This window comes from Uloborus diversus, chromosome 9 (genome assembly GCF_026930045.1).
Source record: "Uloborus diversus isolate 005 chromosome 9, Udiv.v.3.1, whole genome shotgun sequence".
Lineage (NCBI taxonomy): Eukaryota > Metazoa > Arthropoda > Arachnida > Araneae > Uloboridae > Uloborus > Uloborus diversus.
Genome location: NC_072739.1, coordinates 4,569,198 through 4,586,781, shown reverse-complemented (window position 1 = coordinate 4,586,781; position 17,584 = coordinate 4,569,198).

Genomic DNA, 17,584 nt, shown 5'->3' with positions numbered 1-17,584 from the left:
AACTTTTGATTGTGTATTCATTGTTTGGATATTAGTAAATCAATTGTTTTACTTTAAAACAAGCCAAACTTGTTCAGTGAAATTATTAGTAGTACCAGGTGCTTGTGACACCTCAAAATTCTTCGGGGTAAATAATATAAGTCTAATTCATGTCTAAATGTTTCTTCGGAGAAAGTTATTGTGTACAAAATTCATCAAAATCTTAATGAAAACGTGAGTAAAGTTGCTAGATTTACATCAAGTACACCAGGGTTGGCTTTCTGCCGGCAGAAGGATTTTGCCGTGCCAGTGGCTGAAACTGGTTATAACCGGTTAAAATCGGCAGAAACTGGCAAAAACTTAAAATCGTCTTGAAAAACTAAAGTAATTACTAAATGATATTTGTTTAGGTAAACTAAAAAATTAAACTTCATTTCATCATTGTAAAAAATAAAATGTTATGCTAGTGCCCTTAATTTAGTTTAGAAAGGGAACTTTTCAATTGCTGATGCTCGTAATACTTGGATTAATCTAACAAAGGACGAAAATAATATGGGTTCTTAGGATAGAGGCGTGACATACAGAATTAAACTGGCATTACTGTTTGTAATTTGCTCGCAAATAAGCTTCATCTAAATTGCTTGTGATTGGAATTATCATGTGCTTCAAGAATTTTACTTTCCAATGTTTAATCTAGATTTTGTACCTAATATCACAGCTTTGCAAAACAAATTGGCCCCACTTCTCGAAATTCATTTTTCCACACAGTCGAATTTTCACCACTACCCTAATTACTACATGATGGACCAGTTTAAAAATGTATACAATTTGAAAGTTTTATGAATATTGATTGTTCCTTGATGCATTGCCTGCTAGCTCTTCTGTTGCAATAATATTCTAAAGTTTCTCATTCGTGCACATTAAATTGAGAAACTTTAGATTTTTGGAACCACCTTTTCCAAGAAGCAACTGCAGGGTCCAAACAATGTAACATTTGATTCTGAATTGTGATAATATTGTAAATTAAACTGTGCTTTGGATAACAATTAATTATTTTTTCCATGCATTTTCTACTGTCTGTCAATAGTTTTTTTTTTTTTTTTTTGTCATTTTGAGAGTTTTTGCCAGTTTCTGCCGAAAATGTGGCAGAAAGTGATTTTTGCCATGCGGGTTTTAACCGGTTTCTACCAGTGGTTTTAAACCGCCCCCGGCAGAAACTTGCCAGCCCTGATTACCACTCATCTACTCTCAAAAACAGCCCAAGCAAAATTTTGTACATTTCTCTCTGTCTCGCTCTCTCTCTCTCTCTCTCTTTTCATTTTTTCGCTTTTAGTTGCCCTTTTTTTTTGCGCCCCCCCCCCACTTTTTAGGCCCAATCGCCGCCCCTGTGTTTCCTGTTTGCTGTATTCTCTGAACCGAAATCGTACTCCAGAAAGCAAACCAAACTGAGACCCATAAGACTGCCTTGCAAATGTTAAAGAAATTATTGCTTTCGCGGGCAGATACATGATGGGTGTGAGTTAAAGGGGGGCTAATCCTTCCTTGAAAACTTTTAGACTAGCACTCTCCCGGTAGCAGAAACAGCACGATGCCGCGTCTACGACGCACAGTGGAGTATTTGATTCAAAAACCTGGCCAAAATTATTTTATGTCGTTTTTCAAAAGGAAATTCACAGAGCAGCAATATAAGGTATAATTTAATGTGTATTTCTTTAAAAATAGTGGAAAAAAATGTTAAATTAAAAATTAATCATCAAAATCTGATGCGTCGCTTTCATCTTCGGCTTCTTCATCGCCCTCCCCCCTCCCCCCCTGCTCACAATTTGCACACTCGTCATTTTAGGAAGCAGAAGACTTATTGTTTCAGAAGAAAATGATTTGCTTTTCTTATGTATCTGTGGTCTATTGCTGCTGATTAGGGGGTCAGAGGTTAATAAAAGCCTGTTTAGTACGTCTCTATTGCACATCGCGCGTGAAAATTTATGAGAGAAGCTTTGCCTGTAGCGCTTGAAATATTTGCTTCTAGCTTCAGCAGCTTCTTCCGAGGATTGTCCAATTGGCAGTATAAAATGGGATATGGCGACAGGACCGTGTATTAAAACTTTGTGAACTGTGGGTGACATTGGATACCACTTATATAGCTGCAATTAAAGTTCTGCAGTTTTGTACGTGTAAGTTGCAAATTTTTTTTCTATCGATCCTATGGCCACTGGCCCCCCACAAAGATTGCCAAAACCGAGTGTGCTTTTTAATTTCATTTTTCTTTGCAGAAGAAATAGCCTTTCAAATTTTTTAGCTCTTCTGGGCTTTAAAGTTATATCTTTGATCATTTTAGACATGTCAGCATTTTTCTTCTGCTCGTTGACTCATTTGTGTATAGCATAGGTTAACTCCTCTATGGGTACGTGATCCCTCAAATCTTTTGTTTTTCTTCTTTTGCCTCTTTCACTTAATTCGACAAAGTCCTTAGTTGATCTTCCAGGTTTCTTGGCTCTCCAAACAGCTAATTTGAGGACACTGCTGAGCTACTGCTCATTCTTTTTTAAAAAACGATCCTCCATACACTTAGCAGTAGCACATTTTCTCTTGAAATCGGTCTTAAAATCACTTAAAGAGTGTTTTTAACTTAAGCTCACTTTCTGGACATTTGGTTATTTCTGCAAGATGTTTCTGAAAAAATATAATTTTTTCATTTATTTTCTTGGATGAACACTTTGCAATATATCATATAATGACTTTTGTGTCATTTCTTTAAACTTCCTTGAAGATCGTTAAAAGAAATGAGACTATGTGCAAACCCAAAAGAAAAAAAGCAAATGTACATCATTAAGTTGAAACCGGTTTTAAACATAGGGGAGTAAAAATGGGGTAAAATTTCTTTTAAATCTATTTTAAGGGAAAACTGAACTTCGTTTTGATGCCCGAATTGTAGCCCGAAAGTGCCCGGAACACATACAAATACCTTTCTGTTTAAAAAATTTTCAGAAAATCGAGCAGCGTTCTTATAGTTGTTTAAAATGCTTCGAAAAAATATTTCCTGAAGTGAAAGTTACATTGAATGTATATCATAGTAAAGTATATACCTTCGTCTTCCATCTCTATTAGGGTTATTCTTTAATTCCAAAAACAGCACCTGATACAGCTGATAGAATTTGACCAACAAAAGCAGCTTCCACGAAAACAGCAGTGCAGATTCAACAATGGCTGAGTTTAAAGCCCTCGTATGGTGCTTAATGAAGGTGGAGATGTTTCATGGGATAGAATATGACGTAGTAACTAATCAGTTGTCCGAAAACGTATGAAAGAGGAAGATTGACCCTACTTTCCATTTTCGACTTTTGGCCAGGTTTTTCGTACAAATAACTCATCTGTGCGACGTAAGTGGCAGATAATTGAGAAAGTTTGCAAATTATTTCTTAGTCGGGAAGGGAAAAAACAAAAAATTTTTAAAGAAAAAAATTATTAAATTGCAGCAAGAGAAAATTCGTACCGTATTTTCTAGGCATACAATCCCAAAGTAGTATGTTCATCTATTTTTAAAATTGAGCATTTTATTTTTGAGCACTAGAAAGTCGCCCGTCAAAGTATGACGGGTGAAAATTGTTTCTACATTTGAACGAAGCCATTGCCTGTTTGGTGATATTTTGATGGTTGAAATTGTAACCCTAACTCCAGTGGATTAACCCTAAATTCCAGTAGATAGCGTTCATTGTTGACCACTTTTTCGTTTCTTCATTCCCCTGAAATGACACAGCCTTACCAGTAAAACAGTTTAGTGAACGGATCGAGTTCAGCCTTGTCACAATAAAGCCTTTCCCTGGATGTTGAACATTTTCAAAAAGTATCAAATTATCATGCCGTAGAGCGAGTTTCATTGTTGAAACACGCGGGTTACTCGATCATCGGCTATTATTTATATGAGGATTTCTCGGTGCTCTTTTCAATTTTAGGAAAAATTTATTGTTGTTTTCTCGTGCAGGCTATTTTGCAGATTTTTCTGGATCCGCCCTTTCAAGCTTTAGTTGAGTTTTGCGGAAACCTTAAATAATCATTTTGTTCACTGGGGTCTGTGTTGTTTTGGTTTTTTCCAACAAAGGTTGTTTGAAGCAAGCAAATTGCCTTCAAGTTCAGGATCAATATTTGTTCTTAATTTCCCTGTAGGCGCCAAGTTTTTTTGAAAAGTTCAAAATTGACCAAAAAAATGTTCAAATCAAAAAGTGTAATACCGGAATGGTTAGATCCTGGCCGAGATCTAATGAACAAAAAAAAGTTTGTTCGAATCGGACTGTTCATTCAAAACTTATTGGTAAAGTGGGGAGGGGGGGAGACCAACAGACATACATGGTTCCCCCATCTCAGAACCCTATTTTCCAATTTTTAATTTTCCGATATTTTTAAAATGTTTTAGTTATTTCTTATCTTTTTTTTTCTTTCCAACGGTACAAAAAGATTTATTGTCTTCTTCCATACTTTTCTCCTTCTTTTGCTTTTTACGGAAAGTAGGCTAGAAAACATATTAGAGATTTTATCCAACAATGTAATGAAAGAAAATGTGTTACACAAAGACAACTGATCGGTATTTGACGTACAAAAATTCTGAAGTCAATCAGCAAGCCATCGTCGTTCCAGAAATCTAAATAGAAAGTTGTTTTTTTGATGCGAAATACTTCCTAATCGATGATAAATTCATATCGGATTATATCCCTTATAAAAATAAGTTATCTTCCTGTCTGCAATATTTGCATGTTGCTGCCAGATGCATCAATCAATCGCTGTGTGGAGTTATCTGTCCCAGTAAGTTTCAAAGAACTCTATATGACCTCTTTACGCAGATTCTTCAGAAAACAGTAATGTAGAGCGGCTTAGGTTATGTCAGAGCATAGATAAGCTGTTGAAAGGAATTAACTTCATTTCAATCTCGTAAACATTCTAGTTTTTTCTTATCTTAAATTTTGTATAAAATGAGAGATCTTCCCGATGGGAAGGAAATTTAGCGAAAGTGGTTTGAATATTGAGGTTTGAAATCATACAATTGTGAATCCTTTTTTTGAAAAATGAGTCGTCTGTGCTTGGTATTTTGCTTGACAGTGCTTGTGATGGTCACGCTGACGGAAAGCAAGCCCCACCATGGAGGACATGATCACCAGCATGGACCAAACCATGACCACAACCATGGAGGACATGACCACCAGCATGGACACCATGAGCATCGATGTCCACCCCCGCCTCCATGCAACTGCGATGGAACGAACCAGAATGAAGTTTCCAACAACCAAGTTGAAGGCAACCATGTAGCTGACAGCAGTAGCAGCAGCGAAGAAAGAGGCGAGACTGGCCATGTTCATGGCACTGACCATAGCCAACATGGACACCACCACCACCGTTGCCCAACTCCACCACCTTGCCAATGCCCCAACAACGTTTGAATCTCAGTTTTATGAAGTTTCCCCTCGTTAAATAACAAGCTTTAGAGCTTCTGGAAGAACTCTTTGTTTCTCAAAGAATGAACCAGGTAACTCCAGTTCAAGAACATTTATGTGATTATTATTTTGTTGACAAGTGAGAAATATTTCTGGATATCTTTAGACACTTATTACAGAGAACATTGCCTTTTTCTTGAATTTAGTGAACTTTCCAACGGAAAAGTTTTATTGAAAATTTTTTAACGCATTAACTGGTTTGACTTTAATCGTTCTGCTTACAAATTAATTTTAACAAATCGTGTTGTAGAAGTGGTGATCGTGATGAAGCTAATTATTTCACGCGGTTTGACGTAGATATGACATAAAAATTCTTCCAAAAAATTTTTTTAAGAAAATGCTCGAATGGCTGAAAATAATGTGTTTGATCTTTTGTTCGAAAACGTATTATCAACATATTACAAAGTTTAATAAAGGCAAAAAGAAACTTCCTAAACAATGCATTTTCTTTCATATTTACTTAAATTTTGGATTTTACTTTCCTGAAGGGATAATATATAATATTATCTATGCAAAAAAGGTAAGTTCATTTTTAAGTACTGTGGATCTAAGGATCACTATTTAACCCTTAACAGGGGAGGTGTGGTCTCACAGACCGCTCAAACGTTTATCCGATCACCCCTAATTCATTTGCAGTCCGATTGAATGGTTTTCCTCAATAGCTTTTTGTTTTGTGATCTTGAACCCCCCCCCCTGCTTATCAGTCTCTTTAGGGGGCAAGTGCATTTGGTTTATATTTCATTGCATTCTTTAGAAGCGGTCTGTAAGACTGCACCTCCCCTTCAGTGCTACAATTTTCGGCAGTCGTAGACATGGCTCTTAACGTTAGAACCGCGAATATAGTTTCATTTATCTTGACCGCGTTATGCGGAAGAGATGCAAAATATTCAAGATGAGATTGAAACTTGTTTGAAATGTTCCCAAACCTTAAGCAATGATGTTCTATGGACAATGAAGGCTGAATTATTCGAAAGGGCTGTCAAAATTTTCCCGTAACGTGATACAATAACATTTCTCGTACTAAAATGTTCTGTATATATTAAAGAACTAAAATGATGTCATTAATAAAAAATAGATTCATTTTTATTACGAGTAGTTAGTTATTTACTGCAGCATATGATTTTCTCGAAAATTCTTAAGACTCTAGCACAATTTCCTCGGAAAAGGTATATTTCGATTCAAAATTCAAAAATATTTTTACCCCGTGCTAATAAAAGTTAAAAGAACATCTAAGGGAAATTTTAGGAATTTATCTTAATTACACGATTTAAAAAAATTGAAAATAGAACGGTCTCTCAGACCTCACGTCTCCTGTTACGTCCTACTTTTTCACCTCCCCTGTTACGGGTTAAACTACAGTGGCCGCTAAAATGAATCACGTTTGTTCTAAACAGTTTTGACTCCATAAAGCGGCTGATTCAATAAAGCGGCGAATTCAATTAACCACTGATTCAATTAACCGGCGTCCGCATACCAAAGTAAACCCATAACAATTCACGAATATCGAAACACGATTTCAAAAAGTAATTGAACAAATGCCTTTCAAAAAATCTATTGTTTTTAAAAGATATATAAAAAAAATTAAGATTAAAAAATGTGGGTACATTGGTGCATGCTTTTTTAATGGCTGAGTTATTTGGTAAATTATTTTACATTTCGACGGACTTTTTAATGTTATTTTATTTCTTTGGTGAATTATTTTTGATTTTAATGGAACTTTTAACGTTATTAAATGATTTGTTTTATTTATTCGGTTAGTTATTTTGCACTTATACGGTTTTAATGGCTTAATTTCTTTACTCGGCAAATTGTTTTCCACTTTATGGGAATTTTTAGTCTTGTTTAGTGGTTTCTTTTATTTAAAAGCTCACTAAAATGACAGATTAATGCATGGAATCGCCAAAATCTGACAAAAAAATTCCGCCAATACCAATATTGCAATTTTCTGCCGTGGGCAGGCAAACGGCGGTATCTGCAGAAATGAGCTTTCGAGATATTTGAAGAAATGTGTGTTAGATTCAATACTAACAATAGGGTCGTTTCCAAAATTTTAAAAGTATTTTTTTTCTGAAAGAGCACGCTTAAAAACATAGGATCTGACCATTTTTTAAATAATTTGTTTAAGTTTAATATTAAAAAAAAAAAAAAATTTAAATCGGAGCGCTTTCATTGTTTACGGCTTCTGCCGATGATATCAAAAATGATGAAATGGGATTCAGGGTTGCCATTCACAGAGCAAAATATTTAATTCGCATCTTTACTCACGTGTATTGGCAACGATATGGTTGATAGCATGCGTAGAGCGCAATATTTAATTCGCTTCTTGATTATCATAACGTGGAAACGTGGTAGAAAGATGCGCCAAAATGCATCTTTTGTGACGTCATCAAGACCACGCCTTGTTTGAAAGATCGGACGATTTAAAAAATTATTCAAAAAATAACTGTTGGGAAAATGAAAGTATTTTCTGTGTCCATGTTATTTTATTTTTGTTCATTCTATCCATTTCAATGACTAAAAGTAGTACTTTTGACTGAAGGAAACAACCCCATTAGGAATGTTGGAATTAGACGTTTTTTTTTTCACGCTTTTTTGTCAGTGGAAACCAAATATGCAAACTTGTACAATAAAGCTAGTACAAAGGAAAACAAAAAATGAAAAAAAAAAAAAAATTGTAGTTACTGCTTTTTACCTGCCCACGGCAGTATATTTGAAAAATGTCCCTAACTAGGAAATTCGGAATTCCCCAGTTTCGCCGACAAGAAATTTCCTTTCCCTTGTTTTTCAGTTCCAATCTTACCTTTTGATGTATGTATACGTAAGGGGGGGGGGGGGAGAGAAAATTTTAAATGTCAAAGAGACTAGAGGGGGGGGGGGGGGGGGGGGGGGGGGAAACCGAAAATCCGTAGCCAACAGCGGTAAATTCATTATTATGCCAATGTACCCCTATTCTACACTCTACAGTTGGGGGAAAACGGAAAACCTAACCTAGCAGCACTGTGAAGACTATGCAGACCCTAATCAGGACATTACGACACTCTGCCATGTTAGGTTTTCCCTAACTATAGTTCAGTTTAAACAGTTAAAAATCTTAGAATGTTGGTACCAGTGAGTGAATTGTGTAATAATGAAAATAAATAAATAAAAAAAAGAAAAGAAATTAATTTGAATTTTGACATCTGGAATTCAAATTATGTTTTTCGCAATCACGAGTGTGTGTGTGTGTATGTAGGCGTGTGTGTTTGTGTCTGTGTGCAGGCATGAGTGTATGTGTGTGCATGTGTATTTGTATGTGTGTGTAGGTATGCGTGTGTGTGTATGTGTGTGTACGTAGGAGTGTGTGTGTAGGGGTGTGTATTGTAGGAGTGTGTGTGTGTGTGTAGGTGTGTTATGTATGCGTGTGTGTGTAGGATATGGTCGCAAGCTGGAGACGGTTTTCGCTAAAGGAGCAGCATCGTGAGGCCAGTAAACGGACGGCGGTGCTGCAGAGGAAGGCGGGGGGGGGGGAATAAAATCATAGGAATTCAAAACAGTCAATTGAGAACAATAAGCAATGGGATTGCTCAATAAATAGGTATGAATCTAGAATCTAGCAATCATAGAGCAAGGGAATCAACATAGAAATGACACGCTATATTGTATTGATGTATCCAAAGATCCTCAGTTTCACGCTAGCCTTAGCCTAGCAATCTCAAATGGCAACTGGTAGCTAATTTAAACTTAGGCATTGATACAAGTCCTCGTTTATTAAAATAATTGTTTCACTTCTCAAGTTACTTAGATAAATGTACAAATTAATTAGATAACTACTTGGATAATTAGTTATATTAGAGATAGATACTTAGGCACTTAAGGGGAGTCAGTATCCATACCATCAATGTTAATTTGCACAGCATGTACCTTTTTCTGAAAATCTATTAAAGATACAATTATGAAATTTTTTCTGTACCTTAAGTAGACTCTTTTATATGTACTGAAGTAAAATTTTACAGAAAGAATGATTAGTTTTTCTAAAAAAAATCTAATGTGCAAGTCACTTTTTTTTCTCTCAAAAAATGCCTATTTCGCAACACGAAATCAACTCTATAAAATAATATTTTTGGAATATGAGAAAAATTTTACTTCAGTATATGCAATTAGATGTATGTAATAGGTGGTAAAAATTTCAAAGCCTAACACAATTTAGTTTCTGAGAAAAGGAACATTTTATTTCAAAAATACCATTTCAACATATTGCATTTTAAAGGGGAAAAATCATACCTCATCAAAATAGGTTTTCATTTTTTTCAAAAGCTTATTTTAACTTACTTCTAATAAGAGTACGGCCAAGAAGTTTGTATCATCAAAAAGGTATTGAAATAGAGTTTCAAAATATATAAAAATAAAAAAATCGAACTTCTGAAAGTATTTAGGGTACTTTTCTAAGCACACACCCTACCACTTAGCTGTGAGCCTTAGGTTCCACCGTCCGGGGGGTCCGCGTAGCGGTCCCCCCGCACGGCTAGGTGCGACGGTCGATAGTCGTTAAGTGCTACGGACGGGTTGGTACTTATTGCGCCGGGGAAGATCCCCGTGCTGGGCGTCAGCCCAGCTGGGAGTTTACCCCTTAATGTTTGAACCTTGCTCACCATGAGCTACGGTATTTCTCCCAGTATTTAGGGTACTGACTCCCCTTAAATTACTTAGATCAGAATTTCCCAAACTGTGGTCAGCGGATCCCCGGGGGTCCGGGAGTCCATGCCAGGGGCTCCGCGGTGCTATCCAGCTAAAACGTTAAATATAATTGAGATTGAAGGACAAATAACGGTATTTTAATTCAAAAGGAAAGCACATTTATAAGGAATAAAAAAGATCTTGCTTACGTACATGCAGGACGCAGCAGCCCTTCCCCCTCGGAACTCAACACACTACACATTAATTAATTTTGTGTGCATAACTTAATACACTTAAAGTAGGCCAACAGTGTTTTGTTCACTAGCTTCAAAAGTTCATTTTTATTACTGAACTAGCAAACTTGTTGTAGAAACTTGGTGATAACATTTTCCTAACTGAATTCCAAATAGAATTTTACTTCCATAACTCAAAATGATAGGGTAAGAAATGAAAACCAGACAAGAGATCTGAAAAATACACAGAACAATGAATAAATAGATTTAAAGGCAAAAAAGCGTGAAAATAAATTGGAAAAAAAATAGATTTAATTGTGTCAAATCATTTTGCGCACCAGAGGGGGGGAGGGGGGGTCCATGAAGTTTGTAATTTTTCCCGGGGGGGGGGGGGTCCACGGAGGTCTGAAGTTTAGGAACCTCTGATTTAGATAATCTCCACATTACTTTCTAGGTACTCGTTGAAGTAAAATAACATTTTTGCTGGAATAATAACAGTAACAGCAACGCGTCTGTACGCTTAAATTAACATAATGTTACTTCTTCATTTTTCGATACCTATAGATTCCAGTTTGAAATTTCTATCGAAAAAACAATTTAAAGACAAAATTATAAATTGACAACGTCTAGAAGGAAAATATTTGATTTGAATTAAAAATAATAACTACAAAAAACGCAACAGGAAAAATTGTAACACTTTTGGGAGGTGAAGTTCGTTGCCCCCCAAACAGCAAAACAATCGACTGCATTCCCCGCTTACTTATTCTGTTATGGCCAGTTACTTTTGTATATAAAAGGTATTTGAACTCACGGCACATTCTTGTAAAATTAAATGACGATATTTTAGAATTAAAATTTTGCTGGTGTGTGTAACGTACCCCACATCAGGGGCGCCAGCTTGCAAAAATTATTGGGTGGAAGGGCTATACATCTTCTGGGGTCTATGGGGGTTCTCTTATGGGGCCTCCCTTCCCTACAAAAAAAGAAAGAAAAAAAAAGAGAAAGAAAGAAATATTCAGAATTATTTTGAACCTTGAAAATGACAGTTTACATATTTTCAAGAGCATAATTTTTCAAACGAGCAACATGTAACATGAGGTTTCCAAGATAAATAATCTAAAAATTGGTACAGAGAAATCTTCTGGTTCAATTAGACCATTTCATTTGTTTTAATGGACCAGGATGGGGTCGTTACTGGAATATAAGCACACAATTTCGGACAATTGCGTCATACATAACATGTGCAGAGAAAGATAATTGAGGGGTTTGCTCTTAAAAAGGGGGTAGCTCCAATTTCAATGTTTTGAAAAGGTTTGCACAACACCAATCCTCTTCTTTCTTTTTCATTATTGTGATAACTTCTCTTGTACGCTTCTCAAACCAGTTATACATGAGAAGTCATTTTTTTTTTGTTTTTTTGTTTGGAATGTGATCAGGTGTTTAAAGCTTTAATGCAGACCTTTTGAAAATTCAAATTTGGAGCTACCTCCTTTTTCTAGCAAGCCTTTCAATTAGCAACATTATCTCAGACGCAAAGTAATATCGCACAGAAACAGGGCATGGGGGCTCTCCCTCAGAAAATTGTTAAAAATGTAGCTGGAAAAACATAGATGATCTTTGGTGATGTTGGGGATTGGAGATTCAGATGCCCATCCTGGTAAATTTTTCGAATTTTAAAACTTAAACGTGGTAGAATTTTTTCTCGGTAACGTTGGAAGAAACGTAGGAATTCAAGGAATTTTTCCCAGAAATTTTTCGAAATTGAAGTTTCAAAAATGCAGGTGATACCATGTTTTATGATATTAATGAAAAGGGGCTCTCCCATGGAAATTTTTAGAAGTGATGTTCTAGAAAACGCAACAGTATTCCATGTGTGATGATATGACGGAAAGTAATGGGATGCGGAAATCTCCTTTGGAATTTTCGAAACAGAAGTTCCAAAATACAATTCTAGACGATCTTTGGTGATGTTAGGGAGTGGGGAGGCTGGGGGGGGGGGGCTTCCCATGGAAATGACTCAAAACATTAGTGTTAAAAACAGCATTTTTAGGCAAAATAATGGAAATCGGAGCATTTCGTCCAAATTTTTAGGAATTAAAGTCCTAAAAATGCAATTTTGGGCCGCCTTTGATGAACTTAGGGAGAGAGATGGAGTTCGGTACTCTCCTCTCGAAATTTTCAGAAATTGAAGTTATTAAAACGTAATTTCAGAGTATCTTTGTGGATGTTATAGGGTGGGAGTTTCGGGGACTTTTCCCTCACAATTAGACCATTTTTTCGTGTAATTTTATAAGTAGAGCATCAGTCATAAAAGGTAGGGCATTGCTCCTTAATGCCACCCCCAGGTTGTGCCCTGGAGCTATGCAGTGGACATACATTGCTTGAAATTGTAAATTTAAAACCAACTTTTGAAGTCCACCAAACTCCCCCCTCATATTTGACGCACCGCAAAGCAGTCCTCTTAAATCCTGAAAATATAAGTCTAGGCGGACAGGAACATTTTTTTGTATATTTGTCTTTGCCTTAATATTTAGAGCTTCATGAAGGCCTGCAAATTTCTCAAAAAGTCACAATTCTCATTGACACTCCGTTAAGCAAAAATAAACTTGTCTTCACATAAAGCTCTCCTTGCCGCTTCCTCTAAAAACTGACACACACAGACACAAACGATTAGGGGGAGGGAGCTGAGGTCTCCCCCAAGCCCCATGGAGTAGGCGCTAGTGTCCCACATCAACCAGGCAAGGGTTAAAATGTTCGAGAAAAAGGTGTTAAAACAGGCACAGTAAATATGGGCGCCATCCATAGGCGGCTGATTCAGCAAAAAAGTCGGTGGTCAAAGAGGGAGGTACGGGCGATGTCCCTACCCCTATCATCTTATGGAGGTGCCCCTTCAGGTGATTAAAAGAAAAATGAGCTATGCTGTTGGATTTTTACGTTTATTGATCAAATTACCTTCTCTAAATAGTTCAGAAGGGGCCGTGGTAACCCGATTGGTAGAGTGTCGGATTCGGGGTCGGAGGGTCCTGGGTTCGAACCTCGATGGTCGAAGACCCATCGTCGTCATTAAAGGGGACTGGACGACGTTAAATATGCTCGTGGTCAGGGCCGGATTTAAGCATGGGCCACATGGGCCCGGGCCCAGGGCGGCAAATTCTGGAGGGCGGCAAATTCTAGAGAGTGGCAATGTGTTTAAATTAAAAATTTTATCAAAAAAAAAAAAAAAAGAAAAGAAAAGAGAACCGGCTAAAGGTTGACTGTCTCCCTCCCTCCATGCTCAGGTCCTGGGAATATGAATACACCATTGTAACATCAGTCACATGGTTCTAATTAGCTTAAAGGTGTCTGTCTGGGAGGTATTTTTTAGCGGGAACTTGAAGGCGTTTGATAAGGAGAGGAAACGGACGAATGGCGGTTGCGCTTTTGCTGATTTTTTTTTACTGGTCGTAACGGTCGTAACCGTAACTCACCAAACGCCGGACCGAGAAGGTTCGCTTCAAGAAGGTTCCTCAAAATGCGGGCCTAAATATTCGCCGTTTTTTTGGGGGTGAGGAATTTGTATGTTCATACATTTCGCACAGGAAACTGAGAGGTCTGGTGTCCAGATGTCGGTCCGTTTCCGAAGGCAAATTTATACCTGAGGCTAAACGATGGAATGTGACGTATGGGCTTCAGGTAGTGCTATGGTACTACTACAGTGCACAAGTTTCGTTTATTCCGTAAGCTCGTGTTATTTTGCTCTCCCTCACAAAAGTATTGTTTTAAATTGCAGTGAATGTTTATGCTGAAAATTATTACTTTTGTTTTCGTGTGATACCAAAAGCTGTGACACTTGGATACTTAAATCAGTGCAAATATTTCAATAAAGAAACCTTGGTGCATTTAGTGGCCGAATTCAGATACTATATCGGCTATTTGTGCTTAAATCTGAAAAGATGGACGGACGCAAAAGGCTCAGTGGCGCAGGATATAAGAAAAAAGCAGACGAAAAGAGGAAAAAGCTAAGTGAAGTTGTAAATAAAACCATAAAAATAGATAATTTTTTTAAAACTAATCCACGTTCAGAGGAACCTTCTTCCGAATTGAACTCGAATTCAACTATAGAACACGGAGAAAACGTAGAGGTAAAAGAAGAAAGACATAAAGTAATTACTGAAGAGAAAGAAGCTGCATATGATGTTGAGGGGAAGGATAATGATCGTTTTCAACCTGATCCCACGAAGTCTAGTACCTCCAGTGGAACGGACAAGCCCAGTAATGATCCAATATTCTGGACCGTCAATGATGATACCAGAGACTTCTTCGTGAAAAATGGGTTTGATCAAAATAAGGATGGAAATTTTGAACAATCAAAAAGATCGTACCCTGAAAAAAATAAGTTTTTGAAAAAATCACTCTTTAATCGAGAACTTGCGAACGGAGAAATAGTAAATAGAGATTACTTGATCTATTCGCCCAGCCAAGGATCTATATTTTGTGGCCCGTGTAAACTATTTTGCACCACTTCAACTCAATTTACTGACGGTGGTTTTAATGATTGGAAGCATGGTTTTCAAAGGCTTAAAGAGCATGAGAACTCTCATACACATCTTGACAGTGTCCTAACCTTTAAGCAAAGAACTGCTGAAATAGGTTCCATTGACAGGCAGTTAAAAACGCAAATTGAAGAGGAAGTGAAGTATTGGAGGGAAGTACTTCATAGAGTTGTCGTCGTTATTAAAAAACTGGCAACGCGAGGACTAGCTTTCAGAGGAGACGATGAAGTGTTTGGTTCCACCAGTAATGGCAACTTTATGATGTGCCTTGAATTGATTGCAGAGTTTGACCCATTCTTAAAATCACACATTCAAAAGTACGGTAACCCTGGTCAAGGAAATACATCTTACCTTTCATCAACAGTATGTGATGAATTAATTGGTTTAATGGGTAAGAAAGTTCTAGAAACTATCTTAAAAGAAGTGAAAGAATCGAAATATTTCTCAATTATAGTTGATTCAACACCCGATGTGACACATAATGACCAGTTGTCTTTTATTTTAAGATATGTCAATGAAATGGGATACCCTGAAGAGAGATTTGTTGGTTTTTTGAAAAACCAAGGTCATAAAAGTGTAGAACTTGCAGAAGCAGTTTTCGAATTTTTGAAGACACATAATTTAGACATTCAAAACTGTCGTGGACAATCGTTTGATAACGCATACAACATGTCTGGAATATATAATGGCTTACAAGCCAAGCTAAAAGAAATAAATCCATTGATATCTTACGTTCCTTGCTCTGGCCATTCTCTCAATTTAGTAGGATTCCATGCTGCAGAATGTTGTACTCTTGCGAAAAACTTTTTTGACTTACTGCAATCACTCTACAATTTTTCTCTTCATCTATCCATCGATGGAGCCTCCTTGAGTCGTTTTATAAACCCGGTGAGAAGAACTTAACAATTAAAACTCTAAGCACAACCAGATGGTCAGCAAGAGAAGATGCTTGCAAAAGCTTAAATAGAAGTTTTCAGCCTATTGCAAAATGCCTAAAGAGTATGACCGATAGCCAAGAAGAGAAAGGAATTACGAAGAGCAAAGCTAAAGGGATTTTAAAAGAACTCATTTCTCTTGAAACAATATTCATGGCATCATTTTGGGGAAATGTACTAAACGAATTCAACTCTGTAAGCGAAAAAATACAGTCCCATCGAATTAATCTGTACACTGTTGTTAACTTATACAATTCCCTTGAAAAATTTCTGAACGAGCTGAGAAATGCTTCATATTTTTTTATTACTGATGCGCAGAAGAAATTACAGGAGATTAGAAATATTTTTGGCATAGACAGTGATTGTCTTGAAAGCAATAAGAGACAGAGAAAGAGGAGGAAATTCTATGATGAATCAGATTCATCTGAACTTGAAGAAGGTGGGGAAACAGAAGAAAACCAGATCCGTTGCCTGCAAGAAAATTATGCAACAATAACTGATAAGCTTTCGACCGAGTTGAATAAGAGAATTGGTGTATATAAAGAGTTTTCAAATAGATTTGCATTTTTGTCAAATCTACGTAACTTAGATGTGGAAGAAATAACAGCAGTAGCAGCCTCACTGCAAAAGTTTTATACAGCTGACATTGAATATTCTTCATTGGTGATCGAGTGTATTCATCTAAAGGGACTCCTGCCCCAAGAAAAACCGGATAGTACGGAAGAAATGTCCCTGTCAGAGCTGTATCGATTTATAAAATCAAAAGATCTCCAAGACTTATATCCTAACATAAGCATTTGCCTTAAAGTGTTTTTATGCACACCAGCAACTATAACTGTGCAGCTGAAATATCTTTCTCCACACTTTCCCGGATCAAAAATTATTTGAGATCTTCAGTAGGCCAACAAAAATCAGTTCATTTATCGATTTTGGCTATTGAAAATGACTTAACTGTTAAATTAGACTTTAATGAGGTTATTGATACATTTGCCAATAGTAAAGCAAGACGTAAGAGGTTTTAATGAAACAGCTCTTATTATTCGTATTCTAAATATGTTAATAATCAAGTGCAAACACCTTTTTTAAAATTTCAACTGTAAGTTTATATATCTATAATGTTATTTATTATGTTAATTTCTTACTGCTATTCACCCACCAGTAGTGAATTTCCTTTGAATTTAAGTATTTGACGTGCTTTTGTCTTAAGGAATTTGCTGATTTTTTTGTATATATAAATCAAATCATAGTTTTATGGGAACGTACTCATTTCTTAGGTTTTTTTTCTATCCTGAATGTTTTTTATCATTAATCAAGCCATTTAATATACGTTCAAACTAATGTGCCCAAAACTTGATAATATGATATAAGTATTTGAGTTGTGCTCATGTGACGAGTTAAAGATGAAAAAAATCATCGCATCAAAAAACTCATTGTCTGCGTCGGTGCTTCAGGCCGTTCTTACTCAAAATTCTTGTTGAGTGTTGATGATTAAATAGCTAAATTTGATAAATGATAAATAAAAAAATTCAGCAATAAAATAGTTTTATTTATTTTAATTATTTTTGTTGTAATTTAGTTGCAAATTCAAAAGCACAGTTTCTGAGTTTCTCTATCATCCTTTTAGTTTTAATGTTGTTCGAATTGGAAGTTCAAGGTATTTTAAATTTGAGAAAAATTAGTGTTTCAATATTGTTGATTTTTTTTGTTTAATTCCTCTAAATATTAATTGAATTCAACTAGCATGAGCATTGTTAGTTTTTAAAACGACCATA